The following is a 9451-nucleotide window of genomic DNA, read 5'->3' on the forward strand; positions in this document are numbered from 1 at the left end:
GATTTGCTTAACAGAATGATAATAGTTATCACTTTTCTATGCAATTTTGCAGCTACTTTAGGGCATTCTCGCATAAAATAAACATGTTGCACAGAGAAACAGTGAAAACAATTGTTATATTACCAGCTGTGGCATCGGGACTGACTGGTTACTGATACCTGAAGTAGCAAAGCAATATGACTACAGTGAACAGAGTACAAGGTGTGACCAAGCTCATTCTTTGATTGGTTGTTGCTAGGGTAATTGTTGTCCTTAAACAACTAGCTATGAATCACTGGAGCTATCAACAGGCACATATACAAGTCTTAAATTGTTACTAAGGTTTTGGGTGATCTTATGTGCCTTCAGCCTGTGCTGTACTATACAATGATGCTGGATACAATAAAAAATACACACACACACACAAATAAAAGAAAGTTAAGTACCCCGAGGAGGAGGACGCAAAGGAATGTAACTTCACTAGTGAGAGGTATGCAGTTTTATTCAGGGATTACAAAACTGAATCAATCACGTTTGCACAAAAATTGGCATTGTAAGATGTCTTAAAAGTGAGATGTCAAACCCCACTCTGGCATTGATTTAGGCACTGATGCAAGTGAGAAGGGTGTCATAAAGTAGTACTATCCTCTCCAGGGCAAGCTAGCCCACAGCTGTTGTAACTGTTTTTGATGTATTGGCACTGGGACCGAATTGACATCTGCTCTTGCTGGGCATAGGAATGTATTAAAATCGTGCCATGTACAGATGAGCATTGTCCTGTCAAAAAATGGGACCGTGATAGTGTCATGCGAAAGGTAACATAGAACATACGAAGTCTGATGTACTGTTGTGCTGTCAGAATTTCCCCAGTGATTACCAGCCACAGCCTGAAGTCACTCACATCAGGCGTAACACCAGTGTGCCTCTCTAAAGTATTGGAAGAATGGAAGCTCTCATCAGCATACTTGTTGACAGTGGTATTTGTGATATTGCTGGACTGATTCAATGGCAAATACAGTGCAGTACTGTTCCTTGGCAGTTCATTCTTGCTGGTTACAGCACCACTCCAAACACAGCTGTGTAGTATTTTTTTTTTTTTAATTTCAGCCCATGAGTGGAATGCAGATTTCCTAATCTGACTGTTTAAAGTCTCTGACCGAGGGTGCGGGATGACACACAATGTCGCATGGAGTCCACCTACTTGTTCTCGGGGGGGAGGGGGGGGCTGGCACAGATATGAAGCAGTTATGATGTGCTTGGTAAACAGTACAGTGTTCATCTCTTGTGATGGTCAGACGTGGTTGAAAGGGAACCTTCATGAGAAGTATGCCTCCTATCATGTTCCCGTGCAGTCAAACATCAGCCCACTGTCACATCTGAATGCTCCACAAATCTGGATATTACATGATTTGACTAGCCAGCCACATAGACAACAGTGAGGTCCCTTTCAAACTCTGTAGGGTGCTGATAATGCTGTCTCTCATGTATATGCAGCATCTCCGTGTCCCTAAGTGATTACTCGACATCTTTTCATGTTCACGTCCCTTATGCACCCTACCTGGCATGGTAATGACACTAATCGCTAATGCAGTCTCATGGCATACAGGGTGATTAAATATTTAGGCTTTTGTTACTTGAGCTGGTGTAGACAGAAAACTATTAACCGTATGGATACCCAACTTTATATGATCAAGGCATGCAATGTGAATGGCACATGTTATTGTATCTGCTTTGCCATTGTGTGACCCATGTTCTATGGGAGACAGGTGCTTTGGACTCAACTGTTTTGGTGCACAATGGAGCTGCACTGACTAGAACTGGTCTTGAGGTTACTGGGTTACTCCATATCACATTTGGAGAAAACCGAATCATTGGCCATTCGTTTCAAACTGAATGGCCACCAAAATCACCTGATTGTGATTTCTGGCTGCGGGTTCACCTGAAGGACAGGTTTTATCAACAGGACACTTAACATGTATTGGAGGCTGAAAGTGAATATAGTGAGGGAGGACGGCAACATCCCACCTGGAATGTTTCTGGCAGCAGTAGAGCAATCTATCTTGTAGTTCCGGGCTGTCATGGATGCAGATGGTTTGCAGATTAAGTAATATTCATAACCTAGAATGTAAACATGCTACACAGTTAACAAATATAACCATCTCATGTAGAAATTAAAATGCATTTCTTTCAGTTGTTTACTCATTTCTTTTCTGCATGTCCTTACAATTTTTTTTTTTTTTTTTTTTTTTTTTTTTTTTTTTTTTTTTTTTTTTTTTTTTGCAAGGTTAATTCACAGAAATTTTCTACTCACATAGTGCCTCACTCATGTCCAGAAACCATGCTCTTTTAGAGATGTGTAACATCTTAGACCTATTATGTAAGATATTCCACCACTGATTAATAAGGAAATGTTATGTAAACAAAGATCGATCAGTTCTCACACTGTTAACACTTACAAATAAAAGTTGCAAGCCTCATTTTGACCTGTGGGACAAGGTTAATTGGCACACTAGACATATAAACCCTGCAACAATGTAACTGCATTCAGAAAGATTCAGAGATCCAGCCACTGTACTGGAAAATGTACACTGCTAACAGTCATTGGTCCTTTGCAAGTCCTGCAGATAATCTCTGCAAATACAAAACAAATTAACAGTTGAAAGTTGCACAAAAAGAACATTTAAAAGCTTCCACTGAAATAAATGCCATTTATTAGCGTTACTTAATTCTTGCAAGTCCATCTTTTCCATCCAGTTTTTCCTCCAGTTAGATAAAAGGCCTGCAGTCTGATGCCCATAAAATGCCTATCCACTAAGCCACAACACTGCCATATAAAAATGTAAAATGATTAACCAGGAACATCCCAGCCAATTCTTAAAAGCTTTCCACACTAGTGGAATAAGTTAGAGGTTTCTCCAGATCAGTAATTCCTAATTCAGGAATATGAAACATTGTTCCAGAAGTGCTTGTTGCATGCTTATTTTGGCACTGTCAGTTTCGCCTAATGCATCTACTTGGGCTAAGTAGATTGCATTTGGCCTCCTACCTGTATTGTAGTTATCTGAGTGGTCTTCCTTGCACTGTGCTTGGTATTTCTGGAGTGTTTTCTGTGATGTCACTTTGTGTCACACCAGTATTTGCCACTACTGAGATGATCCTTATTGTAGGTGTAAAAATTACTTTATGCCTTCAAAGCTTCTCTGCAAATCTACAGTTGTTAAAAATCTGCAGAGATTTGGAGATGGCTTTTCCTACAATGGTTTCTGATCCAGGTTCAGTAACGATTTCTGGAAGTTACAGTCACTTTCAGAAACCGAAGAACTGTCAGTCAGTTCTCTAGTTGAAACATAAGACTGTGGTGTAACACCTGCCCTATAGACAGCTTAGAACTGTCACTTTCAGAATTCGTGGAGGAATTATCAGTTAGATCAACACTGAATAATTCATCCAGAATTCGTGGAGTAATTATCAGTTAGATCAACACTGAATAATTCATCCTCACTGTTGCTCTTAGTATCACCATGGTCTCTTCATTGGTGTAACCACAACCCCTTGAACAGTAAGACATAAAGCAAAGCTGAATGATTCAAATCAAGATTGCACCAGACAAAGAACATGAACACAACTTTGCAACCAGAACTGTGAAAAGCTTCTGATGTATGGGGCAGAAATTCACTGTATGTTTAAACTCAATGGCCCTCTGGTGCATGAGTGGTGGCGTGTCTACCCAGTATCAGTGCACAGGGGGCAACAAAATATTAAAGAGTTAACTCTTCAGTAGCAATCAAAGGATTAAACATCACCTCCACATCCATCTTCTATTCACAGAAGGACTGCCAGACAACTCCTAGATTTTTCTGGCTCTAGCACCCCTAAAATTCTTTAAATTTTCTTGACATTCCCTTCTTCCATTAAAAGCACTCCTTGAAAGTGCTGCTTCCCATTGTGATCTGGTGCTTTTTTAAGGAGCTAGGAAAAAAAATTAAAAACACACATAGTGGGAAAATCAGTAGGCCTGAAGCCAGCTGCCAGCCTAGTAGGTTCCAACCACAAAACTCATCTTGTAGTGTGAATCTCCACTTCAGCTCACTTTAAGTGGATGAGGGAAAATCAGGTCCAGGTTGGGCAAAACCCAATTCCACAGGGTGGCAGATTGTGTATGCAAAACAGCCAAAAAGATGAGCCCACAGCATGTCAGGGAACACGTTGTTACAATTCTTTATACCTTGTCATATGCAAATGGAACAAGAAAGATAATAATGAAAATTTCATGTAACTCACTGCCACAGTGAAAGGCTTTCACTTGGACCCCACTTCAGTGACTAGCGTGTCCCTAAGATATCCTAGACATCCTATCAGGAAAAAGGGGACCTACAGTTTCACAGGGAATCCAAACCACGATTTCTTCCAGGTGAATCTTCCCATTATTGAGAGGTGAAGGCTAGGTTAAGGGCAGACTGAAAAATTTCAGTTATTTGACTGGTATTTGATCCCACAACCTCTCAGTTTCCAGGCATGTGCTTTACCACTAGACCACCAGGCCGGACAACAAGAAAGAGATGAAGTTACAGTAGTATTGAAATATCCAACATGACGACGATAGGTGTAAATGTAGCAATATGTTTTATAAAAGATACAAAGATATCTACTGCATGTTAGAACTACCCTTTCACATACAACATACACTGAGTAATAGCTACTGTTCCTCAGCAGTTTCTTTTATTTAAATTGATGGAAGTCATCACAAGTCTTGCCTTGTTAATAAAACCATGAAATATAAGTTCACTGTGAAATTAGCTTGAATATTGAAATAAATGTGTATTAATATCAGCTTGTGTCATTGATGTAGACAACTGTGAAATTTCTAGTATTAAAAGAAACTGCCATAAGGGCAATGTGAAAAGCTCTTGGCCAAGTCATGAAAGGCTGCTTGTAGATCAAAATTCATTTATCAGCACTGCTCAGATTCTGCAAGGCCTGGAAAAATACACGTTTACAGCTGCCATAAATTACTCATTGGACTGAAACTGTTTTCAAGCCACTTGGGAATTGGTGGACGTGGATATTCCAAAAATTTGTATTCCGTCCCCTCCCCTTTGCAGTCCAGGCTTCATCTCAGGGATATTTTCCAGACCATTCGGTTCAGGAGAGATAAGTGTCAAGGGTGGTCATAATGTTTTAATTATCACTTCATAAAAATACTGTTGCATAATTAATCTTTTGTTTGTGGGAATGTGTGTGTAGTCTTGGTTCACACTGAAGTCCCACACCACGTACCATAGAGCACTGCTACAAGAGCCAAAACAAAAATGTGCAACCCATTGATAAAGTGGAGACTGACTGTGGCATTTGTTTTGGCTCCTGTATGAGTGCTCTATGGTACTGTGTAGTGGGATTTCAGTTTGTACCAGGAATGCACACACATTCCTGCAAAGAAATAACTTTATGACTAGCCCTCATTGTCTTAAGTTGTGCCCCACAGCTTTCACAGAAGACTCTTTTTTTTATATACCAAAAAAAGCTGCTTCAAAACTTTTATGTTGCTGCAACTATTTTAGACCATTCCATCATCATCTGTTATGAGCTGTAGATTAAAACTGAAGAAACTGCAAAAAACGTGGGAATTTAAGGAGATGGAGTCTGGACAAACTGATTAAACCAGAGGTTGTACAGAGTTTCAGGGAGAGCATAAGGGAACAATTCACAAGAATGGGAGAAAGAAATACAGTAGAAGAAGAATGGGTAGCTCTGAGGAGTGAAGTAGTAAAGGAAGCAGAGGATCATATAGGTAAAAAGACGAGAGCTAATAGAAATTCTTGGGTAACAGAAGAAATATTGAATTTCATTGGGGAAAGGAGAAAATATAAAAATGCAGTAAATTAATCAGGTAAAAAGGAATACAAACATCTCAAAAATGAGATCGACAGGAAGTGCAAAATGGCTAACCAGGGATTGCTAGAGGACAAATGTAAGGATGTAGAGGCTTATCTCACTAGGGGTAAGATAGATACTGCCTACAGGAAAATTAGAGAGACCTTTGGATAAAAGAGAGCCACTTGTATGAATATCAAGAGCTCAGATGGAAACCCATTTCCAAGCAAAGAAGGAAAAGCAGAAAGGTGGAAGGAGTATATAGATGGTCTATACAAGGGCGACGTACTTGAGGACAATATTCTGGAAATGGAAGAGGACATAGATGAAGATGGAATGGGAGATATGATACTACGTGAAGAGTTTGACCGAGCACAGAAAGACCTGAGTTGAAACAAGGCCCCGGGTGTAGACAATATTCCATTACAACTACTGACGGCCTTGGGAGAGCCAGTCTGACAAAACTCTATCATCTGGTGAGCAAAATGTATGAAACAGACGAAATACCATTAGACTTCAAGAAGAACATAATAATTCCAATCCCAAAGAAAGCAAGTGTTGACAGATGTGAAAATTACTGAACTATCATTTTTATCAGTCACGGCTATAAAATACTAATGCGAATTCTTTACAGACAAATGGAAAAACTGGTAGAAGCCGGCCCCGGGGAAGATCAGTTTGGATTCTGTAGAAATATTGGAACACGTGACGCAATACTGACCTTACGACATACCTTAGAAGAAAGAATAATGAAAGGCAAACCTACGTTTCTAACATTTGTAGACTTAGAGAAAGCTTTTGACAATGTTGACTGGAATACTCTCTTTCAAATTCTGAAGGTGGCAGGGGTAAGATGCAGGGAGTGAAAGGCTATTTACAATTTGTACAGAAACCAGATGGCAGTTACAAGAGTCGAGGGACATGAAAGGGAAGCAGTGGTTGGGAAGGGAGTAAGACAGGGTTGTAGCCTCTCCCTGATGTTATTCAATGTGTATATTGAGCAAGCAGTAAAGGAAGCAAAAGAAAAGTTTGGAGTAGGTATTAAAATCCATGGGGAAGAAATAAAAACTTCGAGGTTCGCCGATGACATTTTAATTCTGTCAGAGACAGCAAAGGATTTGGAAGAGCAGTTGAATGGAATGGACAGTGTCTTGAAAGGAGGACATAAGATGAACATTAACAAAATCAAAACAACTATAATGGAATGTAGTCGAATTAAGTCGGTTGATGCTGATGGAGTTATATTAGGAAATGGGACACTTAAAGTAGCAAAGGAGTTTTGCTATTTGGGGAGCAAATTAACTGATGGTGGTTGAAGTAGAGAGGATATAAAATGTGGACTGGCAATGGCAAAAAAGCGTTTCTGAAGAAGACAAATTTGTTAACATCGAGTATAGATTTAAGTGTCAGGAAGTCGTTTCTGAAAGTATTTGTATGGAGTGTAGCCATGTATGGAAGTGAAACATGGACGATAAATAGTTTGTACAAGAAGAGAATAGAAGCTTTCGAAATGTGGTGCTACAGAAGAATGCTGAAGATTAGATGGGTAGATCACATAACTAATGAGGAGGTATTGAATAGAACTGGGGAGAAGAGGAGTTTGTGGCACAACTTGACAAGAAGAAAGGATTGGTTGGTAGGACATGTTCTGAGGCATCAAGGGATCACCAACATAGTATGGGAGGGCAGCATGAAGGGTAAAAGTCGTAGAGGGAGACCAAGAGATGAATACAATAAGCAGATTCAGAAGGATGCTAGGTCAGATGAATAGGGAGGCTGACAACACACAGCAATGTTGTGTTTGGCCAAAAAACAATTTAAGTGAGAATGATGAGAGGATGTATTATCGTGGTGAAGGCGCCAGCCACCCACTGCCCACAAATCTGCCCATTTGCATCTCACTGATTCACGAATGGGACACTGAACCTCTTGATAACACTCGTTATTGACATTAGTACCTTCCAGAGTGCTCCATGATGTATCGCACTGTTTGAGTTAAAAAATATAGTCAGCATAACTTTCACATTGCTGCGGACCTGCCTCACGTATTTGGGTTTCACTTGTCAGGGATGAAGGATGCTTCCATTGCAATGACTGGAACTTTGTTTCTGGCTGGACCCATAAACCCAGGACTCATCACCAGAGGCCACTGTGTTAAGAAACTGGAGATTACTGTTCGCAGTGTACTGCATGCCTTTTGTGATCTCCAAATAAAGTTGTTTTTGCTCAGTTGTTAGCAGCTTTGGCACAGATTTTGCCGATATCCTCCTCAGCCCAAATGTTCCATTGATGTTGTTGTGGTCTTCAGTCCTGAGACTGGTTTGATGCAGCTCTCCATGCTACTCTATCCTGTGCAAGCTTCTTCATCTGCCAGTACCTACTGCAACCTACATCCTTCTGAATCTGCTTAGTGTATTCATCTCTTGGTCTCCCTCCACATTGCCCTCCAATACTAAATTGGTGATCCCTTGATGCCTCAGAACATGTCCTACCAATGGATCCCTTCTTCTGGTCAAGTTGTGCAACAAACTTCTCTTCTCCCCAGTTCTATTCAATACTTCCTCATTAGTTATGTGATCTACCCATCTAATCTTCAGCATTCTTCTGTAACACCACATTTCGAAAGCTTCTATTCTCTTCTTGTCCAAATTATTTATCGTCCATGTTTCACTTCCATACATGGCTACACTCCATACAAATACTTTCAGAAATGACTTCCTGACACCTAAATCTATACTCGATGTTAACAAATTTCTCTTCTTCAGAAAAGCTTTCCTTGCCAATGCCAGTCTACATTTTATATCCTCTCTACTTCGACCATCATCAGTTATTTTGCTCCCCAAATAGCAAAACTCCTTTGTTACTTCAAGTGTCCCATTTCCTAATCTAACTCCCTCAGCATCACCGACTTAATTCGACTACATTCCATTATCCTTGTTTTGATTTTGTTAATGTTCATCTTATGTCCTCCTTTCAAGACACTGTCCATTCCATTCAACTGCTCTTCCAAGTCCTTTACTGTCTCTGACAGAATTACAATGTCATCAGCGAACCTCAAAGTTTTTATTTCTTCTCCATGGATTTTAATACCTACTCCGAATTTTTCTTTTTTTTCCTTTACTGCTTGCTCAATATACAGATTGAATAACATCGAGGAGAGGCTACAACCCTGTCTTACTCCCTTCCCAACCACTGCTTCCCTTTCATGTCCCTCGACTCTTATAACTGCCATCTGCTTTCTGTACAAATTGTAAATAGCCTTTCGCTCCCTGTATTTTACCCCTGCCACCTTCAGAATTTGAAAGATAGTATTCTACTCAACATACTTCCTGAGCAGCCCTTGCACAGGGTTGTTTGAAAAGAAGGAGCAGATTTCAAGAATTTGTTTTACCTCTCACAACCCACAAAAGGTAGAAAACAACTTTAACATTCCTAGGCAAAGAAATGTTGAAAGTTTTCAGTGTGCACAGAAGTTCAGTTCAAAGTTACCGTTGTGCTGTTGGTTGTTTGTAGGGAAATAGTGACACTGCGAGAAATACGTGAACTGTAATGCATTTGTATTGGTCACAAATATAATCTTTTCTCAGTAGCTGTTACCCAC

This window comes from Schistocerca gregaria, chromosome 9 (genome assembly GCF_023897955.1).
Source record: "Schistocerca gregaria isolate iqSchGreg1 chromosome 9, iqSchGreg1.2, whole genome shotgun sequence".
Taxonomy (NCBI): domain Eukaryota; kingdom Metazoa; phylum Arthropoda; class Insecta; order Orthoptera; family Acrididae; genus Schistocerca; species Schistocerca gregaria.